The sequence below is a fragment of the Cnephaeus nilssonii genome (genome assembly GCF_951640355.1).
Source record: "Cnephaeus nilssonii genome assembly, chromosome: 4".
In the NCBI taxonomy this organism is placed as follows: Eukaryota; Metazoa; Chordata; class Mammalia; order Chiroptera; family Vespertilionidae; genus Cnephaeus; species Cnephaeus nilssonii.
In genome coordinates, this window is record NC_137075.1 from 38,699,218 (window position 1) to 38,723,158 (window position 23,941).

The window sequence follows — 23,941 nt, forward strand, 5'->3', positions numbered from 1 at the left end:
AGGCAAGCAGTTGGGAGCCAGCAGTCCTGGATTGTGAGAGGGATGTCCGACTGCCCGTTTAGGCCCGATCCCACCGGGCCTAAACGGGCAGTCGGACATCCCTCAAGGGGTCCCATATTGGAGAGGGTACAGGCTGGGCTGAGGGACAACCCCCCTCCATGCACAAATTTCGTGCACTGGGCCTCTAGTCAATAAATAAAAGGGCAATTTCGGGACCTATTTATCCTTAAGTTCCTATTGTTTCCTGTGATCAGATATACTAGTAGGTTATAGCAGTTGGGTATATGTAGTTCATTAGTTCTTGGCTATAATAAAATACTGTCACTGAAACCTGATAGTTATCAAAGCCTACACATCACTAAAACATTGGCACTTTTTAAAAGAGCTATGAAGCTTTCAAAGCAAAAAATACAGTTATACTCTTAGATAGATATAAAGTATATTGGTGTAGATGCGCAATGCCAAACAAAGACGCCGCCGCCTGCAGCTGTAGCCCACACTGCAGAAAGCTGAAAGGGAGAAACCGCCCCAGCTTCACCACCTGAGCTGCTGCCCCTGAATGGATATTAAGTAACCATATCACTCATTATAGCCTTTAATCTCCCTTGCTGATACCTTTTAATTTTTAAACAGCCCTACTTTACAAATCATATCCTCTTTCATGTGTTCTCCCAGCTAAAGAATTAATTTTGCAAGCAAAATATCTAAACAGTAAGCATAATAAGAATGAAACAGGTTAAAGCTCATTAGCAGCAGGGAGCAGATGTAGTAAAACTCTGCCAGTTCCCCTACATTTCCTTCTCAGCAGGGACTGGGCACCAAGCTGTGAGTTAGTTCTATAGCACAATGCTTGGCTGCTGTTTCAGCAATTGCACCTCTATTGCTTCAAGTATAATACTAAGAATTCACTTTGATTTTTGATTTTTCTTTGCAATAATAATGTCTAAAAGGACCCTGCAGAGCTAAAATGTAAAGTTAAGCACCAAGCACCAGCTAATCATAAAATGTAATTGATAAGAAAATAATTACAGATTATAAAGTCATTTTATCTTTAAAAAATATTAACTTCTTGACAAACCGAGGACTCAGAGTCTGGATGAAATCAGTACTTGCTCAAGTTAAATTTCCTTAAAATATTGTGCAATATCTAACATTCAGTATAATGATTGTTATTCGACTGATAAAATAGAACTGTAAGGACCAAAGCAATACATTGAATATGATATAAATCAAAAGTAAATAAATTCTGTTAGAAAAAAACACAGTCTCAAATTATTAAGCTAGGTTTCTTTCTTCACATGCAATGTTAAAACAGAGCCATGTTTTAGGAAACATAGCAATATCAAACAGATTAAAGTGCCTATAAGGGCAAATATTAGCAAGGTTTTATTTTAAATTTTTTTCTAGAGATTATAATCCTTTTCTGGGGCTAAAAGTGGTATTTAGAAGTGCCAAGTACTGTTAGAGAGATGGATCATCAATGTGAATTTACCTGCTAGGTCTGGGTGTCCAGGATACATTGTTAGGATACAATTTGTTCAGAAAAATAAAGATATACTGTAGAATCCAATGTACATCATTTCCAATAAATCATACTGCAACAGATGGAAATGCAACAATTTATCTGCATATTCCTACAACTTTATAAATTACTCTACAAGCTGATGCTCTATGTTTGTTGGCTGTGTTTGTGTAGATTTCGTTTTTGCAATGGATTCATTCAACCAAATGTGATAGGGTTAATGGAAGAGTACATGAGTGGGACTCCTCCATTGCTAGTGGGGTATGGAATACTGCTGAACCGAGCACTTCAGAAGCCCCCACAGGAGAATGAGGTGGGGTAGAAGACTTTCTTTTCCTGGAGCTACATTCCTCAGGTTCCAAGGTCCCATTTCCTTTAAGCCAGTCCTGGAAGAGGGGCAGCTGTGGGTTCAGCAGAGCCAAAAGCAGACCCAGTGTCTGGAGCTTCCGTTCTGTGTTGCAGCCAGGCACAGTTCAGCATTCGGGGTGGTTACAGTCCATTATTCCATTGAGTGAAGCCCACATGGCCATGGGCCACGTAGGTGCAGGGCAGCACACCCCTTGCCACGAGGGTCCCAAGAGGGCTAGAGGGCCAAAGGCCAAGAGCCAAGTGAATAAAAACCATGAGAGCATGCTCCTTTGTCTATGAGTTTATGTATTCAGGTTTCACACCCTTGTAGTGGCCATGCCTACTCTGGCCAATTACCTGTTCCCAGTGTGATTGATAGTCAGGTAAGCACCTCCCCACGTCACTCAGACCTTACTGGGCATTTATCCATTGTCCACTCCCTTCCCACATTGGTCAGCAGGAAAAAGACTTGGAGAGTGTTAAATTAGCAAAGCTGTACAAATGACATGCCTATGTTGTCTAGTCTTCCCTTTACTCCTTTCCTGTGAAATCATAACCAGATGATTACAACGGTATCAATAGGATGTTTTTATATGAATGACAGGCAAGCTATTCTAAATCTTTCAAAGAAAGAAAAAGGAAGTTAGAAGTGCAATAACTGGGAGAGTGGGAACCCATATTCCGAGGCTAGGCTACTCAATAAACTCATAATACTTCCACTGAAAAGTAATAGGTTTGGCATCAAAGCCTGGAACATATCCAAACCCACAAGCAAGAGTTAAACTTCCCTATTTCATGAAAATACAAATGGCAAGTCAAGAGGATCAATGTAGCTGGCATGAAGAAGTTGACCTAAAAAGAAAGACACCTATATACTAAGGTTAATTGATTGCTCTGAATTGCTTGACCCATTTTCCATTGGAAAAGAGGGAAAGTTGGGTTTCCTGACATGTCTCTTAACACAAACATTTTTATGTATCTTTAGCTACAGCTAGGTTCTAAGAGTTTATATAAATTAGATCATGCCTTTGGAAATCTAGGTTAACTCTTCAACCTAATAGATTGTAGGGAGCACTTTAAGTCATGGTAATAGTCACCTAGGACTTGAGTGTCCCTAAAGTGCACACAGACAGTGGGTCACTTGGTGATATCAGTATTTCGGTGTTCAGTTTTAATAGCTCTGAAAACAACTGAACTCCGTTAGCAATCGCCAGCATAGATCCTGTGAGCGGTTTAAGGTTCTCCACTGAACTATGCAACTGAAACGTCCAAGGGATTTTGCTTTTAGGTTTATAGAAATTGACTAAGAGTAACAGAGTTGAATTGAAAGACAAAATACATATGCAGAAAAAATGACAGAAAATATAGGATTAATGTGGCAGAAAAACCCAATCTATAACAAATGACTAAAAAAGTAGTGCTTTCTAATACTCAACAAATATACAAAACATGATATATACAACATGGACAACTTCTGACATTCTTACCTTTTGGAATAATTTCATCTGGACGAACAGTCATCCCAACTGAAAATCAAGTGATAAGAAAAAAGTAATAACTACGAAGTTCCTGAAAGCTGCCAGACCATCAGGATGGAAGGGATGCTCATCTGCTGACTGGTCATGTATGAGGATGAGCAGGATATTCAATGAGCTAAAGTATGATGTTTTCAAAGGAGGACAAAGAAATGCTTTAAATTACTACTGAGGAAGAGAAGAGCCTAGAGCAATCTGGACTGCACTGTGGATGACTATGACATCAGGTGACACAGCAGCCTGGTATGTAGCTACAAAAGAGTTTTTTGTTTTTTTTTTTTAAATACATGATCTTGATTGTTGAAAGTATTACAGATTTTCCCCCTCTCCCCCTTTGACCCCTTCCATCCAGTGCCCCCACCTCCAGTCTTTCTTTAGTGGAAAAACTTCAGGCTGATTACTATCTACGTCCTAGAAGGTAGAGTTTAAATAGTGATTAGCCTTTTAGATGGTAGCTGCTACCAAATACATGCTATTTTTTACATGAAAAATTCTGAGTGCAGAAAGTTTTAAAAGTCATAGAAATTATAAAAATGTAGCATTGGACAAAGCCATAGTCATCACTTATGCAATCCTCTAATTTTATAAAAGAGAAATAGAGTTCCAGAAAAGTCTGCCTTGCTCACTACTCAGAAGCAGACTTAGCATTTGAATCCACATCTCTGGATGCCATAAACCCCACTCATAATGCATTTGAAAAGCATCTGCATTAAACTCTTAAACTAGAAAAAGCCTGTACCAATTCCTTTACATCTCCAAAGAAAATCTGGGGAGGGTGGGAAAATTGCACACTCAATTAAAACTATCAAGGGATTATTAGATGTATTACCGTGATGATGTCTTTGAATTTCTAGTAGAGATCTATGGTTTTCTAGTCCACCACAAAGGCTTATTTTGATCTTGAAGGAACCTCAGAAACCATCTCATCCAACCCTTTCATTTCAAGGCACAGGTGCCCTCTTTCGTTATTTCCACATAAGTAGCCCATTCCACTCTCTTTATAAACACACTAGAGGCCCGGTTCACAAAATTTGTGCACTGGGGGGGGGGGGGGGGGGCGCGTCTCTTAGCCCGGCCTGCATGCTCTCGCAGTCCGGGAGCCCTTAGGGGATGTCTGACTGATGACTTAGGCCCGCCCTCCACAGGGAGTGGGCCTAAGCCGTCAGTCGGACATCCTTAGTGCTGCCGTGGAGGTGGGAAAGGCTCTCGCCACCACTGCTGTGCTCACCAGCCCTGAGCCTGGCTTCTGGCTGAGTGGCGCTCCCCCTGTGGGAGCACACTGACCACCAGGGGGCAGCTCTTGCATTGGGCGTCTGCCCCTTGGTGGTCAGTGCGTGTCATAGCGACCGATCGTTTCACCATCAGGCTGAAACCCGCTCTCTGACATCCCCTGAGGGGTCCCAGATTGCGAGAGGGCACAGGCCAGGCTGAGGGACCCCACTGGTGCATGATAGGGGCCAGGGAGGGACGTGGAATGTTGGCCAGCCAGGGAGGGACCACGGGAGGGATCCAGGGCATGTCCGGCCTGTCTTGCTCAGTGCCAATTGGCCAGACCCCAGCAGTAAGCTAACCTACGGGTCAGAGTGTCTGTCCCCTAGTGGTCAGTGCACATCATAGCGAGCAGTTGAGCAGCCTTATCATATCATTAGCTTATTATGCTTTGATTGGTTGAATGGCCAACTGGATGACTGGACACTTAGCATATTAGGCTTTTATTATATAGGATTCACTGATACTCATGGCAGGAGGAATGATTTTGACTGCCAGCTGTGCAGAATTCCCACCACTCTGCTTCTACTGATTGAATTGTACATTTACAAGTTATTAGTTGTCTTTATTCCTAACTTGAATATGCTGGTTGCAACTGTTATTATGTACTTCTATCTAAGTATCACATATTCCTATAGAATATGAGTGTGAAACAAAATAGAGCTGTTCCTAGAAAATTTAAGTTGAATATTTTGGATAGGCTTTACAAAAATGAGCTGTTATTAAAAACATGCTGTTAGTGTTGGTGAGAAAATAGAGAAATTGGAACCCTTTTTTACTCTTGGTGGGAATGTAGAATGGTGCAGCTACTATGAAAAACTGATGGAAGTTACTCAAACATTAAAAATAGAAATATCATATAACCCAGAAATCCCAATCTTGGGTATTTATCCCAAAGAATTGAATAGAAGTTCAAAGAGATACCCATATTTTCATGTTCATTGAACCATTATTCACCATAGCCAAGAAGTGAGAACAACTTGTATCCATTGGGATTAATGAATAAAGAAGACATGGTAAGTGAGAACAACTTGTACCCATTGGGATTAATGGATAAAGAAGACATGGTATTGTAATATTCAGCCATAGAAAATTATTATGAAATAATATTTTATTATTAATATGAAATATTATTCAGCTATAGGAAATAAGGAAATCCTGTCATATGCTACAATATGGTTAAACTTTGAGGACATGATGCTAACTAAGTGAAATAAGCCAGTCACAGGACAAACACTACATGATTCCACTTATATGAAGTATCTCAAGTAGTCACATTAATTGAAGCAGAAGGTTAAATAGTTTTTCCCAGGGTTTGGGGGAAGGAAGAACTTGCTGTTCAGTGGGTATTAAGCTTCAGTGTCATGCAAGACGGAAAAGTCCTAGAGATCTGATGTACATACAACATTGTGCTTATATTTAACAATATTGTAATGTTCACTTACACATTTGATAAGGGTAAGAGGGTAGGTCTCATGTTGTTTGTTTTTAGAGAGAGGGAAGAAGGGAGAGAAACATCAATGTGTGAAAGAAATATTGATTGGTTGCCTCCTGCATGTGCCCCAACTGGGGATCGAATGTACATAGTATGTGCCCTGACAGGGAATTGAGCTACACTGGCTTGGGTTCATGTTTGTTTTTTAATATAGCACAAAAAAATAAATGCTTTTAATTTAGGTGTAAAGATTGGAAAAAGTGTTAAAATCTAGAAATATTCTGCACTTGGCTGATTTCATAAGTGTCTTTAAGGTCTTGTTCCATTATACAGAAAAAAAGAAATTGTACATAATGCATTCTGAGTAGGTTAATGCAAGAAAGGTAATATCCAAGTCAGGCAGAATATGCCAAGATAAGGTTTAGGTCTTACACCAAAAGATCTGTTTAAATTTAAATGTTTTAGGCCATGTGTAGTTCATTTCTTAATTATTTCCTGATATAAACAACTGTTTTAATCAATAGCTTACCTATAGGTCCTGTGCATAAATTATTAGTTGAGATATCAGAAATTTTCACTTATAATGCATAAAAGATTATTTTGGCCTAACAAGTAAAGAATGAGTTTGATGATTTACTCACTTCCACTATAATCAAACTGTTCTATATTCAGTTCAGTATTTCTTGAGGGCTTGCTCTTTGCTGGGTACCATTATAGGCATCTTATTACATGGTGTAGATATATGCAGTTTGGACTAAGACTTGGGTTCAAAGCCTGGCTCTATAATATGAAGAGCCTCATTAAGTTGCCTGGAAGATTAAATAGCAGGCTACTTGACTCATGGTAGGTGCGCAATAAATATCAATTTCCCCAAATATATACTTGTATAAATTACCATGACAACTTATAAGTGGTTACTATGGTCCTCATTTTATAATTACACAGCTAATAATTTGGAGAGCCTGCATAGAAACCTACGTCTGTCTAAAACCTGTGCTCTTCCCGCAACAGAACACTGTTTAATTATGCTCTAATTTTGAGTAGGAGTCTATTTTGAATGACTTAGCTAGGTTGAATAGCACACGCACCACCAGTAGCTGAATGATTCATTGATATAACAGCTAAACATGAACTGGACAGAATTGCTTAGTGGTATCCATTTATGAGTTGTGGAATAGCTGCCAGATGCAATGGTTTAAATTTCATTAATATTTAGTGTTTATGCCTCACTTCTTTTTTACTGGAGGTGGGGGGCAATAATTACTTGAGCTGTCTAGCTGCTTCTGGGTCTATTTCTTTTATTATGATTTTTGAATTATTATATCTCATGACTTAAGGAGTAGTCATACAGAGTAATTTCATTAGAAGCTCAAAAGTAGGGAGTGGCAAGGGCACAGTCCTACTTTTCTCCAGTTAGAACTCATGGTTTCTGTCCACTCAGTTTTCAGGAGAACTACTGCTCTGGGATTTGAAGATGCAATAAAAGCCTGATGTCAATTACAAAGCACGATTGTTATTAATATTATTGTTCTGCCTTTGCAATTTGAAAGTCATCCTCAAGGCTGTAGAATACAGATGAAACAGGAAGTGAGTGATGATGCTCTTTTCTTTCAACTTTTAACTACAGTATGCTTCCCAAGAGTGAGATGATTACTTCTTTCCTTGAATTCTTACTCTAAAAATTGCATTTAAAAGACTTGTCATCATTAAATATTTTAGCATTGTCACTAGCTTTAGTTCCTGGTACACTTCAGTTTTTCTAATATTATTATTATTTTTCTATCACAAATATATTTGTCTTTCTGTCCCTTTCTTCATTTTTCTCACATTTCTTTAGCTCTGAGAGTCCATTCCATAACTTCAGACCCAGAAAGCCTCCAAATCTGGAATTATCTTCTAAACCTGGAAATATATCTCCCTGTTTTGACTTCTCCATTGCATTTATTATGGTGTTATTCTAATTTACAGTACATTATAGTTGAAAATTTCTTGAAGGTACCTTTGTAGTCTTTTTCTCAAAAATTGTTTGAAATGATGATGAATTTCAAGATGTATCATCAATCACTTTTTGATGAAGCAAGTAATAAGCAAAATATAAATTCAGTATAATGGGTCCTATATCACTGCCTGTCAAAGGCACTTTACATCAAGCTGACCCATACCCTTTGTCATAAAATCAAGCAAGCCTCCTTGGAGACAGTCATTTTCTCGTTCTGTTCTGCTCTAATGGCCAAGTCCTTTAAGGAGCATCCCCAGGGAAAAGGATGAAGTACCATTGTACTTAAATGGTGATTCACGCACCCGCCATTTTTGAAGGCCAATCTGCTTCAGGCATTGTACTTGTCATCTGGAAGTCCTATGAACATCTGTATTTCAGTAACTATGTAATTAAAGACCAGCATGGTTCAGGAACTTGCTCCGATCTCTAACAGGCAGAACAGGGCTATAGCTCCAAGTTCAAGTCTCCGTAGTGCTCTTCCACTCATTCTCTCCACTGCTGAGGTGGATATGACTTCTGATAAAGCTGGTGGGAATAATTTGTATAACTGATTTATGTTCTGCATTATTCTAGAAAAGATTTAAGGCAAGGTGAAACACACCATGTTCTCTGCTATGGTGCAAAAGAATGGATTTTGAATTGTACAGCCCCATTTTAAATTGCAGGACACCTACTTGATAGCCATGAGGAATCTGTTTCCTCGTTCATAAAAGGGAATGATACTCCTAACTTCTAGTGCTGTGAGAACTGCAGTAAGTAACATGTAAAGCTCCCGGCACAATGGCTGATACAAAGTAGAGATCACAAATATTAGTTCGCTCTTCGTTCTATCCTATCCCTTGATCATGACTTGCCTCTCAGTAGGTAGCAGTCCCATTTGGAAGCAGAATAGCTCTGGTTTTCCCCAGTGAAAAATTACTGTCCAGTTTAACTACTACTTCCCCACGTGTGAACAACTGTGTTCCATTCTAAGCTTTGGGAAAGGCCTTCAGTGACCACATCCTTCTTACTACATAGGATGGAGGCATATGACCAGTTTAGGATTAAGCTTAAGTATGGATCTTTATAGGGTTGTTCATAGGGTTATTTGCTTCTTTATGTATACTAACAAACAGATAATGAATTGCCATTATTTTATAAGACCATTGATTTTGAACTTTTATAGCAACCCTGCACCATTTGTATGTATCTTTAACATCAGTATCATTCATTTATTTAAAGGGCATTTATTGAGCACCCACTATTTTCTAGACACCATGCCAAGAACCTATGCGATGATAAGGAATGATCATAAGGCGGGCAAGGTTGTTGCTTTCCAGAAACTGCCAATCTTGAAAGGTGTGGGAAGAGACAGAGATGTACTAGTAATGCTGTAACTAAAAAGAACATATGTGCTATATCATATTAAAAGTTCTAATAGATCAAAGAGAATGCTTCACACATTTATAACACTAAATTCTTAGCTTCCATCTCAAAATGAATATAACTAGGGCAAATATAATATATTTGTTGAGAAATAAATGTATAATATCATGATTAAGATTTGAATAGTAAAAGATTTAGATGAAATAGTATTACTAAAATTTAAAAAACTTTTCAGACCCCTGCCCTTACTAAGAACAATGTAAAGAAAGAGAAATTGGGACACTCACTAAATCTGACTTTGCTAAATGATCCCAACTTTGCAAAAAAAAAAAAAAAAAAAAACACCAAAAAACAAAACAGGGATATTTTATTTAACAAAGAAAATAATATTGACAGACATGAAAATCTAAGATGAATTAACAATATTTGGATTCTTTTTAACTTCTGCAATTATTGTTTAATAATTTTCCAAATATCGCCTGGCCAACATGGCTCAATGGTTGAGTGTTGACCTATGAACAAGGAGGTCACGGTTCAATTCCCGGTCAGAGCATGTACCAGGGTTGTGGGCTCAATCCCCAGTGTGGGTTGTGCAGGAGGCAGCCGATCAATTATCATTGATCTCTCATGTTTCTCTCTCTCTCTTCCTTTCCTTTCCTCTCTGAAATCAATAAAAATATATTAAAAATAATAGTTTTCCATATATAGAACTAGCTTCAGTTTTTTCTTTCCCTTTTATTTTTGGCTTTTATTTATTAATCTAGATGGCCATGGCAGTTGTTCATTGGCAGAAATGAAGATAGCTGCATGGAAAGAACAGGAGAAAGGTGTTTTAAATGAACCCCGCCCCCCCCTCCCCCCCGCACACACACACACACACACACACACACACACACACACACACACACGTTTTCTTCATCCAGAAAGGTTAAATAATTAGTCAATGCTAATCCGATGTGTGACTGCGACAATGGCACCCAATGGTGAACAGGACTTTCAAGATGGGAAGTGAGAATACAGAAAACGCGTACTGTGAAAATGGTACAACACCACGGGGGGACAGGAAACAAATAGATATGGTTCAAAGAAGCTCCCAGCCATGAGGTGCCACAGCGCTTCCTTCAAACTCTTACTTTGACGTTTCATCTTCATCAGGTGGCTAGCGTATAATTGACTTTTGCTCAGAGCACCTAACGTGACGTGGTTCAAATGAAGATGATGATGCCAGTCAAAGAGGATGACAAGAAAACCTTGTTAAAAATGCTCATTTACTTGTTAACAGTTTTTCTACACACTTTTTTATGCTGCCCTCTAGGATTCATTTTTATTTATTTCCTCCTGAGGTTCCATATCTTTTATGACAGTTCTTATTCATGTTGCCCGGAAATGAAAGAGCCTGGGGTTTCCTGACATTGGTGCTTTTAAGATATGCTCTATTCCCCAGTTTTGAATAAAAGTCAAAGGAAAAGATAATAAATATATGAGTACAGGGAGACCTGAAGCTTGACAAAGGATCTCTTTCTAGAGAGAGAATACCTCTTCCTCATTAGGGCTAAAAGCCCAGAAGCCACAGGCTGCCATCAGCCCCTGCAACCCTAGACTTCAAGTTGTGAGTGTACAATAGCCCTGTACTGTATGAAAGCTGAAACATCTCATACCCAATAATAACCTATTTTTCTGGTCATCTTTTTGTTCTAATACAATGCATAGCATGTGTTCATGTAGTGAAATGTACCAATTAGCTATGTACTTTCATATAGGATTATAAAATCTATTAATTGCAGATCCCATGAAAAGTATTGATAATAGCTAGCACCACCTGTATTCCAGGTACTGCACTAAGGGTTTCCCTTGTATTGTTTTATTTAAATGTCACAGCAACAGTGTGTTAATCAGATACATAATCTAATCTAGTTATGAATAACTGGAAAGGAGCAAAGGGAAGGGCAAATATTACAGGCATGCCCAGTAAAGTCTGGTGAAATAGGCAAGGCACTTGTCTGTCAGTCATACCTGGCAACAGGCCATTGACCAGAATAGGCATGGCCACTGAAAGCACAAGGAGTTTGTTCGCTACCTTGGTTTGCTCTCTTGCTTGCTCACACTTCACTCCTGGCTTGCATTCGCCCATGTGGCCCACAGCCATGTGGACCCCACACACAGTGGACTAATGGACTGCAACTAGCCTACTGCTAAACTAGACCCAACTCCACCATGGAATGTTTACTCTGGATGCTGGCTTTACTTTTAACTCTACTGAATCCTCTGCTGCCCATCTTCTAGGACTGGATTAAGGGAAATTACAACCCGAGGGATGTAATTCCACACAAATAAAAATCACTCATCCTCCCGCACGAGTCTCAAAAAGTTATTTTTCTAGGGCAATGGAAACTAAAGAGAAAATAAACAAATGGGACTATATCAAAATATAAAGCTTCTGTACAGCAAAAGAAATCATCAACAAAACAACAAGAAAACCCACTGCATGGGAGAACATATTTGCTATGTTATCACTGATAAGGGTTTAATCTCCAACATTTACAGGGAACTCATACAATTTAACAAAAGGAAGGTAAACAACCCAATCAAAAAATGGGCAACGGACCTAAATAGATATTTTTCGAAAGAAGACATAAGGAAGGCCAAGAGTCATATGAAAACTTGCTCAAAGTCACTAATCATCCAAAAGATGCAAATCAAAATGACAATGTGGTACCATCTCACACCTGTCAGAATAGCTATCATCAATAAATCAATAAACAACAAGTGCTGGTGGGGATGCGGAGAAAAAGGAACCCTCGTGCACTGCTGGTGGGAATGCAGATTCGTGCAGCCACTGTGGAGAACAGTATGGAGTTTCCTCAAAAAACTAAAAATGGAACTCCCATTAGACCCAGTAATCCCACTCCTGGGAATATATCCCAAGAAACTAGAAACACCAATCAGAAAGGATATATGCATCCCTATGCTCATCGCAGCACAATTTACCATAGCTAAGATTTGGAAACAGCCTAAGTGCCCATCAGCAGATGAGTCATTAAAAAACTATGGTACATCTACACAATGGAATACTACGCTGCTGTAAAAAAGAAGGAAATCTTACCATTTGTAACAGCATGGATGGAACTGGAGAGCATTATGCTAAGAAAAATAAGTCAGTCAGAAAAAGACAAATACCACATGATCTCACTCATTTGTGGAATATAATGAACAACATGAACTGATGAAAAAAACAGATCCAGAAAGAGAGAAGCATTGATCAGACCATCAAACCTCAGAGGGAAGGTAGGGGTAAGGGGGAGAGATCAACCAAAGGACTTGTATACATGCATATAAGCCTAACCAATGGACACAGACACAAGGGGTTGAGGGCAAGAGTGGGGTGGTGGTGGGGGACAATAGAGGGGGGGGGATAAGGACACATATGTAATACCTTAATCAATGAAGAAAAAAAGTTATTTTTCTAGAGGTATTGTAACAACCCAATCCCCAGCACCCAGTGGAGAAAGGGATCCCCCACTTTCACCAATAACAAAACTATTAATATAACCATTTTACAGGAAAGGGAACTGAGTCTTAGATGAAAAAAGTCAAACATTTGGGTGTAAACAGATATCAAGACATCTTATAGGCATTGAACCCAGGTTCAAAGCAGTAGAAGGTCTGACTCAAGTGTGGAAGAAAAGGAATGAACCATTTAGATAGCAAGGCAAAATGTCCATTTATCCACACTGCCCTAAGTCTACAGATCCAGTTTCTTTATTTATTTTTCTTTATTTATTTTTTAAATTTTATCCTCCTCTTTTTTTAAAAAAATATATTTTATTAATTTTCCACAGAGAGGAAGGGAGAGGGATAGAGAGCCAGAAACATCGATGAGAGAGAAACATCGACCAGCTGCCTCCTGCACACCCCCTACTGAGGATGTGCCTGCAACCAATGTACATGCCCTTGACCGGAATCGAACCTGGGACCCTTCAGTCCGCAGACCAACACTCTATCCACTGAGCCAAACCAGTTTCGGCAAGATCCAGTTTCTTTAGATGTGTTGTGAGCAGGTCTGATACTCAGCCAGTATTTACAGGTAAGGATGTACAGATTATTAAACTATTTAAAAACTTTCCTACAGGTTGGTAAAAGTACTCTGGAGAAACTGGCTTCTCACTCAGGTTGCCTGTGGTATAACAACTAAAGGGTTAACACCCAGGTTTCCAGAAACTTGTTCTGACTCTAGTTGATGCCTGAGCCAGTCATCTCTCAAAGCCTTGCCTCTTGTCCACTGCCAGCGGCTCCCACAGAGATCCCCACAGACTGGCTGGCCTTTGCCCTTTCTGTAGCCGTGGGAACTTCAGTCTCCATGGAAATTTAGCTCTAAGAAAGCCAGGGAGAGGCCATAAGGATCTGAAAATCTGGGCTGGTTGGTGAGCCAGGGTGGGTGCTATAGTAGGTGTTAAATACTTTCTGTGTCATCTTGATTGGGAAACCAGGAAAAAAAAATGTAAATATGGATAAGATGTGGTATTCCTCATTCAGTTGAATTGGGTTCTCAATCACATTTACAATGGGATCCATGGGAAAAAGAAACATGGGCCTCCCAATGTAAACATAAAATTTAAGGTAAAACGATTTAAATAATTCTCAAAATATTAACAAGAATAATGTGCTCTGGTCCGGCCAGCATGGCTCAGTGATTGAGCATCGACCTATGAACCAGGAGGTTAGGGTTTGATTCCGGTCGGGGCACATGCCTGGGTTGCGGGCTCCATTCTTAGTGGGGAGCACACAGGAGGCAGCCGGTCAATGATTCTCTCTCATCATTGATGTTTCTATGTCTCTCTCCCTCTCCCTTCCTCTCTGAAATCAATAAAAAAAATATTTTTAAAAAGAATAATGTGCTCTGCTAAGTAGATCATAAAATAAAATTATCACAAGTGAAAATAGATCATGGTGTCAGAAACTCTGCTTCTTCTAGGAAATAGAGAAAAATCCCTAAAGCTTTGTCCATTTGTCATTTTTTTGCATCAATATCAATCATTAAGTGATAGGGGAGCCCTCAGTAGAGATTCTAAGCTTAATAAACAGGGTAAAATTCTTAAATCCATTAGCTGAAAAGTATTATACCTGCCCTATTCATTTTTTGGGAGGAGGCGGGTACTGAGGTACTTACACTGGAAGAAGAAGGCATGGCAAGTGGTTAAGAGTAAGATATTAGCACAAACCTCCCTATTCTGGGTAGTTGATCTACACTATAGATTCTATAGAATAAGCTTGTAACAATTTAAGCATTCTTTGATTCTGAAATTTGATGGTGGCTTTCTGCCATTGCTTGAGCTTGCTTTATAAGGCACCGGACAATGTGTTGAAAGGGATTTGCCAGGGTGTCTGTGTCCATCTCTTTTCCACAGCACCAGCAAGTAAGTTCTTAAGGGTGGAGAAAGCATTGGGATTTAAATACCCATTGGATGAACTTGAATTTATAGCATTGTTTCTATATTTCTATTCAATATTCTATATTGAGCTCAGAAACTAGGTTATAAGCAAAGTCCTTGGACACTATATTCAGGTAAGTTTGGTGACTGCTTGAAAGTGTCATCACCTTAAACTGGGTACCTCCTTTAAATCAAACAACTCTTTGGGATTCTTGAATAAATTACCCACTGCTTTTGTACTTAAAAAATTTTTGGAATTATACAGTGAACTCATAACCTTGTTACTACTGAGGATTAAAATGCATTGGACTTTTCAAAGACCCAAACTAAGAATTCCTGGACCCAGTCATAATAATTCTTGTGAACAGTCCTCTAAAATAGAAGGGATGTTAACACTGTAATTCACAGCAGAGCTCTGCAATGTTTAATGTAATAAAATGCAACCAAAAACTCATATGGCTAGAAGAATATTGCTGTCTAGTGTTGAAATGGATCATTTAAAAAATTGGAACTAAGTGCTGAACAGGGAAATCCTCAATAAAAATGGCAGCAGTAAAGGGAAAAAGCAGCTTTCATAAAGAATGTCAACATTTCCTTTCATATGGATGCTCCTGCTAAAATATGTTAATTTGATCATTTTGATTTACTGGTTTTGCTTAATATTTACAAAAGGCCAATCATGTAGAATTTTACATTTTTTTAGTAGACAGTCTATGGGTATTTAGTTTAATTTCCATTCTGGTTCCACACACCCCCAAAAAGAAAAAAAAAAACTGATTAATGGTTGTGGCTAGGGATATGAGTGCTATAAAAATGAGACAAGATGATAACACACTCCTTTTGTAAAGTATAACTAGAGCTTCAAAAGGTGGCAATGAATCTTGTTTTACAGATGGAAAATGTGTGCATGCCTGAAGTGTATGCGATTGATTTACCTCTGCTTCAGGATTTCTATGTATTGCAGAATATCTTTTGAATGAAGGCACATTATCAGGCAGTGGTGCTGTTTCACCCCCATAAAAGCAGCTTTCCTGAACTACTGTTGGGCATTGATCTGAGAAATAGCCACATGATGTTCTCTGCTATTTGTCGTAAAGATGGTGAAGAGCCAAGTGACCTCCTAAAAATGCAAATGGGGAAAATTTTTCTCAAATTCCATCATCATTCCTTCATTCTGGAAATAGTTATTGCATCCCTAGAAACAGCTGGGCTTCTCCTGAGCATCCAGTCTGTTTTTATTTCATTGGCATTACAGATTCTTTTGCTGATTGCATTTCCCTTTTTGCATAGACTGCTAGACAGCTCAGAGCCAAATCTGACAAAGACATAAGACCTCATGGAATATATTTTATATGAAAAATCTAATATCAACTCCTGCTGGTTTTATTATATTGTAAGTTAACATTTACTGAGTACGCAATATGAATCAGGTACTCTACATTGATTTTTTTTCTTTTTCCCAATTTCTATACTTATTAAAGACAACACTTTTATATTTTATGTGACTTTCTAAGCTATCATATACTAGTATAGAATACTGGGTTCCTAATTTTTTAAGGGTACAGATTGCAGCCATAAGACCACACTTCTACAAACTAGAGAATTAACTCGCCTCAATTCCTGGCAAGAAAGATGATTTTCTATAAATTCCAATCACATCATATGGTTTAGTGCAAAATGAACGATCTATATGCATGAAACTAATTGCTTAATAGCCGTACTAACATATGCTTTCTGGAGGAAAATGTACACACACACATACACATACAACAAATCCTTTGCTTAAAGGGCACTTCAATCTTAGGAGAAAGTTGTAAGCAAACCAAGAAACTTACATAAAGATTTATTCATTTATTCTATCCCTGGAGTCAAGTGCAAGCCAGGAAGCACTATTCATTTTGAAAAGCTATCTGGCTATTCTTTCCTTTGAGAGCATTTTCCCAAGGTGAACAAGTATGAAACGTGTTACATTTTTGCTGGGGAATACCAAAGGTGCCTCTTATATTCTGAAAGTAACAGCAAGCATAAAAGGATCAGAAGTCTCAACCATGAAAGTTGCCTGCTCAAAAGTAATTCTTAAAAGTTGCATATAGATGCCCAGCCAGCATGGCTCAGTGGTTGAGAATTGATCTATGAACCAGGAAGTCATGGTTCAATTCCCAGTCAGAGCACATGCCCGGGTTGCGGGTTCTATCCCCAGTGTGGGGTGTGCAGGAGGCAGCCGGTCGATGATTCTCTCTCATCATTGATGTTTCTATCTCTCCCTCTCTCTTCCTCTCTGAAATCAATAGAAATATATATTTTTAAAAGTTGCATATAGAGGAGGTTCAAGGTGGTGGCATAGGATAATCCTGAACTCATCTTCCCATAGAGTCTAGTAGGGATGGCATAGACACAGAAATCTATAGCTATGTATAGTTCAGTTCCCTCTGAAGGAAACCTGCAAACCAGCTGAACATTCCCTCCTCAATAAAGGATAAAAGGGCCACACTGAGACAGGTAGAAGAGGCAGAGAGGAGGTCTCACCAAAATCCCTACCCCAAGCACAGTCGTCCACAATCAGAAGGGATCTCACAGCAGGGAGTTTATTCCTGAGGAGCCAGGGGCTTGTGTCCCACATCTGGCACTTCAACCCTTGGGAGCACCAGAGAGACCAGCGCCTACAGCATCTGACTTTGAACACCAATGGGGCTCATGTCCAGGAGAACCACATGGTGGTAGGAAATGATGACTGTACTCGTAAGGGGCTTGCATGCACTCATTCACCCTGGGACCCAGTGCAAAAGAAGCAGTTTGAAAAGTGCCCAGAAAGAGAACTATTTGCTAACCTTAAAGTGTCCGCTGGAGAGGTAGGAGCCTGTTGTGATTCTCTCTGGGGAAAAAGGTGCTGGTGGGAGCCACTTTTGCATTCCCCCTCTACCTTGCTAATGCTGCAGCTGGCAATGCCACTTTTGCACTCTCCTTATAACCTGCTAGCATCAGAGGGCATGCCTCACTCCCCACACCACTCCCATTCCCCAATCCAATGCCCACCAGGAGATTGCTTCCTCCCCTTGCCAATCCCATAGACCCTGCCAAAGCTGCTGGACATGGGGAGGAAACAGAGGAGACACCCCTTGAGCACCTGGCTCTGGTGTCCTGGAATGACTGTGCTCCTGGGTCCCACAGATTTAAAACATTTGGAAAGACAGCTCTTGGCAGGCTAACTTCCCTAGGGCACCGTATAGGAGACTGAACCCCCGCCCCCAACCCAGGTCTTCCTATGAAAAAAAGCCCTTTTTTACTTGTCCTGGAGCTTCAGCCTGAGGGGCAGACTTCAGGTTTATCACCATCTAAACTAGCGGCTACAGAAGTGTTAGTGAATGAAGGTTGGGGGATGCCATCTTTGCCATTTCCCTTGGCCTCACTACAGCATGCTGGTACCTCCCAGAAAAGTGCCCATACACATGTTTAGAGACACAATCTTTGAAACTTTTGCTAAGGGGATAACTCCAGATTGCCTTGACTGGAGGCTAACAGTGTTGCAATTGCAGTCCCACAGGACTGTGTATATCTCCATACCATAAAAGCTGCTGACTGAGGGTCTAGCTTCTAATCAGCCTGAAACTAATTGATTACTGATGTCCCTCCCTCAGGAAAGTCAGAGGTGTTGGCATACCCTTTAAAACAGGGACCTACCAAGAAAAATCTGGGTATATAATAATCACTAAGATTTGAGAGACAATCATGAGCTAGGGCATGGTTAAATGATAAGGTTCATCTCCTCCACAAAGCCTCTCCTTCAGACTCATAGAGACATATGTTTTTCCTAAAAAGTAGAAACAACATAGAGTCAAGTAAAATGAGGAGACAAAGGAATATGTTCAAACAAAATAAAAAAATAAATCCTCAGGAAAAAAACTTAATTTACCTGAGTAGAGTTAAAGTAATGGTCATAAGGATGCTAATTGATCTTGGGAGAATAATGGATGAACACAGAGAACTTCAACCACAAGATAGAAAATATATAAGAAAGTATCAAACATAAGTCACAGAACCAAGAAGTACAATCACTGAGTTGAGAAAAATATAACAGAGGGGTTAAAAAGACAGACTAGATGAAGCAGAAGAAAGAATTAGTGATCTGGAAGACAGAGTAGTGAAACTCACCCAAATAGAGCAGCTAAAAGTAAAAAATTAAAAAGTGAAGATAGCGTAAAGGACTTATAGGAAAACATGTAGCAATTTTTTTCCACATTATAGGGGTCCCAGAGGAGAGGAGAAAGAGAAAGGAACAGAAAACTTACTTAAAGAAAAAAGTAACAGAAAAATTAACATCTTATCTTATAATAGACAAATATGCAAATTGACCGCACCTTCGCTACGCCCAAGCCACACCCACCAACCGAGCCACGCCCACCAACCACGCCCACCAGGAAACCGTTGCAGGGACGTTGGGGTGTGGCGGAGCCCAAGGCCGGGAAAGCCTCGGGGCGGAGGCTTTCCCGGCCTTGGGCACCAGCAGGGAGCCTGCACAGATCGCAGGCAACGACCAGGGGGTCGGCTCCTACGATCCTAGCAGGGACGCTGGGTGCGGCCGAGCCCAAGGCCGGGAACGCCGCCCGAGGCTTTCTGGGCCTTGGGCACCAGCGGGGAGCCTGCACCGATCGCAGGAAACCACTGGGGGTCGGCTCCTGCGATTGGTAGCAGGGACGCTGGTGCGGCCAAGCCCAAGGCCGGGAAAGCCGCCCAAGGCTTTCCCGGCCTTGGGCACCAGCGGGGAGCCTGCACCGATCTCAGGAAACCACTGGGGTTCGGCTCCTGCGATCCGTAGCAGGGACGCTGGGTGCCGCCGAGCCCAAGGCCAGAAAAGCCTCGGGCGGAGGCTTTCCCAGCCTTGGGCACCAGTGGGGAGCCTGCAAGGATCGCAGGAAACCACTGGGGGTTGGCTTCTGCGATCCTTAGCAGGGATGTTGGGTGCGGCCGAGCCCAAGGCCACTGCCCGGGGCCAAGCCCCGACCCTGAAAAAGGCAGAAGGCGGTGGCCACAGCCAAGGCCTGGGTCCCCGGTGCCGGCAGAAAACTGGTGTAGGCAGCCAGGTGAATGAAGGTCTATTGCACGAATCTTCGTGCAAACGGGCTACTAGTTTCCAATAAAAAGACATAGAGTAGCCTACTGGATAAAAACACAAGACCCATCTATATGTTGCATATAAGAGACTTACTATAGATGTAAGGACACATACAGACTGAGAGTGAAGGAATAAAAAAAATGTTTCATGTAAATGGAAATCAAAAGAAAGCTAGGGTAGCTCTACTTATATCAGACAAAATAGACTCTAAAACAAAGGCTGTTATAAAGACAAAGATGGGCATTACATAATGATAAAGTGGCATCCAGCAATCCAGCAAAAAGATATAGTTATTGTAAATATTTTTGAACCTAAAATAAAAGTATCTAAATATACAAAGCAAGTATTAACAGGCCAAAAGAGAGAAATTGAAAGCAATACAATAATAGTAGGGGACTTTAGTATCCCACTTATATGAATAGATCAGGCAGAAAATCGGCCCACATAGAACATTCTCCAGGATAGAACATATGAGGCCACAAAACATGTTTCAAAACATTTCAAAAATTGAAATCATATCAAGCATTTTTTTTCTGACCACGATGACATGAAATTAGAAATCAATTACAATAATAGGAAAAATTAAAAATATGTGGAGATTAAACAACATGCTACTGAACAAACATTGGGTCAACAAAGGTATCAAAGGAGGAATTTAAAAAATACCTTGAAACGCATGGAAATACAACATACCAAAATCTATGGGATGCAGCAAAACTGTTCCAGGAGAAAAATGTCCAGTGATACAGGCCTATATCAAAAAACAAGAAAGTCTTAAATAAACAATTTAACTCTATACCTAATGGAAGTAGAAAAAGAAGAACAAATGAAACCAAAGTTAAGACAAGGAAGGAAATAAAGAACAGAGCAGAAATAAATAAAATAGAGACTAAAAAGACAATATAAAAGGTCAATAAAACTAAGAGCTGGTTCTTTGAAAAGAAAAACAAAATTGGCAAACATTTAGCTAGACTCACTAAGAAAAAGAGGACTCAAATAAATGAAAAAAGAGGTTACAACTGATATCAAAGCAATACAAATGAACATGAGACTACTATGAACAGTGATATGCCAACAAATTGGATAGCCTGAAAGACATGAATCAATTTCTAGAAACATATAATCTTCCAAGACTGAATCATGAAGAAGCAGAAAATACAAACATGAATTACTAGTAAGAGATTGAATCAGTAACACACTCTCTCTCTCTCTCTCTCTCTCTCTCTCTCTCTCTCTCTCCCTCTCTCTCTCCCAACAAACAAATGTCTAGGACCAGATGGCTTCACTGGTGAACGATACCAAACATTCAAAGAAGATTTAATACCTATTCTTCTCAAACTCTCAAAAAGTGAAGAAGAGCATGAGGCCAGCATTATCTTAATATGAAAACAAGACAAGAGTACCACAAGAAAAGAAAGAAAGAAAGAAAAAAAGAAAGAAAGGAAGAAAGAAAGAAAGAAAGAAAGGAAGGAAGGAAGGAAGGAAGGAAGGAAGGAAGGAAGAAAGAAAGAAAGAGGAAATTATAGACCAATATTTTTGATGAACATAGATGCAAAATTCCTTAACAAAATATTAGTAAACTGAATTCAACAATATATTAAAAGGATCATACACCATGATCAAGTGGGATTTGCTCCAGAGATGCAAGGATGGTTCATCATCTACAAATCATCAATTTGATACACTACCTTAATAAAATTAAGGCTAAAAATCCTTAATATGATCAACTTAACATAAATAGAAAAAGCATTTGATTAAATTCAACATTCATTTATGATAAAAACTCTTAACAAAGTGGGTATAGATGGAATGTACACCAACATAATAAAGGGTATATAGGATAAGCCCACAGCTAACATAATACTCAACAGTAAAAAGCTTAAGTCTTTCCTTTAAGACCAGGAACAAGAGAAGAATGCCCACCCTCATCACTTTATCCAACATAATATTGGAAGTTCTAGTCAAATCAATTAGACAGAAAAATAGATAAAATGTATCCAAATTGGAAAGAAAGTAAAACCGTCACTATTTGTGGATGACATGATTTTATATGTAAAACATCCTAAAGACTCCACCAAAAACTATCAGAACTAATAAACAAATTCGGCACAGTTGTAGGGTACAAAATCAATATATAAAAATCTGTTGTGTTTTTATACTCTAACCATGAACTATCAGAAAGACAAATTTTAAAGTAATCACAATTACAATTGCATCAAAAATAATATAATACCTAGAAATAAGTTTAACCAAAGAGGTGAAAGACCTGTACACTGAAAACTGTAGGATAGTCATGAATAACCTATCTTATCTAAATTTTAGGAGCTTCTGTCATACTTGGTCCATAAAAATGATAGGGTTGATTTTATGCTTATCTGCTCCATTTTATTCATCTATGTGTAGATTCTGGCTGCAGCCAAGACCAGACCATTTTAAATACTGTGATGTTAGAAAATCTAATCTAATAATAGACAAATATGCAAATTGACCGCACCTTCGCTATGCCCAAGCCACGCCCACCAGCCAAACCACGCCCACCAACCAATCAGGACGAATATGCAAACTATCCAAACAAAGATGGTGGCTAATTTGCATATCGCGACAGCTTAGAAAGAAGCCAAGAGCTGCAGAAGGGAGCAAAGCTGCAGAGAAGCAAGCAAGCCTGGGGGAGGAGAAGGGAGGAGCGGAGGCGGGGCCAGGGGAGAAGGAAGTTGAGCAGGCGGGGCCGGGGGAGAAGGGGTGGGGCCGGGGAGAAGGGAGGAGCGGAGGCGGGGCCAGGGGAGAAGGGAAAAGCAGGCGGGCTGGCGGAGAAGGCGGGCCAGGGGAGAAGGGAGGAGCAGAGGCGGGGCCAGGGAAGAAGGAAGGAGAGCGGGCTGGCGAAGAAGTTAGAAAAGCAGGGGGGCTGGAGGAGATCGCGGGGTGGGGGACAAAGGAGGAGAGCAGGCAGGGTGGGGTAGAGTGCAGCAGGAAACCCTATTGCAGGATTTTTCCTGCAACGGGAACGCTAGTATTTTCATATTAATAGAGCATATTTCTATGTATTCATACTTTTAAATTGTCATTTACTATTCTGAATCCTTATCATTTTAGAATAACTTCTTCATGTTCCTAACATAATCTCACTAGAATTTTGATTAATGTGTTAAAGTTATACATTCATTGTTATCTTTACAATATTCCCATTCAGAAGCATAATTCTTGACATTTATTTCCCTTTTTGTGTGCTGCTCAGGAAAGTTTTGTAATTTCTCCTAGACAGGGGTCTTGTGTAATTCTTATTAAGGATATTACCAGATATTTTACAATTGTAGTTATTACCTTGAATTCATTTTCCCTCTTCCTCACCTCCAAATCAAGATATTATGATAGATGAAAATTTTAAAAATTTATTTTGTATCTTGCATCTTAATTCTCTTTTTAGTTCAAATAGTTTTCCAGCTGATTTACTTAGGTTTCTTCATGTTAGCGTGTGCTCAATATAAATATACCTTTATTTAAGGTAGGAGTCTGAACATGTATTTTAAAAAGTCACATTATATCAGCCATTCCCATCACTCCAATTTATCATACTCTTCTGAAATAGGAAGAGTAATCCCTGGGCAATAATAGGTGTGTTTGTTCTAAATTATATTGCATGTAATTACATTTTTCATAAAAATGAAAATGTGCCCTTCTTTTTTCTAATAAATCTCATATCAGTTCATTGCTTTACTGAACTGTCTAGAACTTCCAGATAACTCTTAAATCATAGTGCTATTCCTAGGCATCTTTACATTGTTCCAGATATTGATGTGGACCCTCTCTGCTATGTAATAGTGGCTGTTTTCTAGGCACATTTGAAAGGCCTTCATCAAGCATAAATAATGAGTAGTAACTGTATTAATATGTTTACTCCTAGTGGTATTGGGGAGACCAAAGATAGCCATACA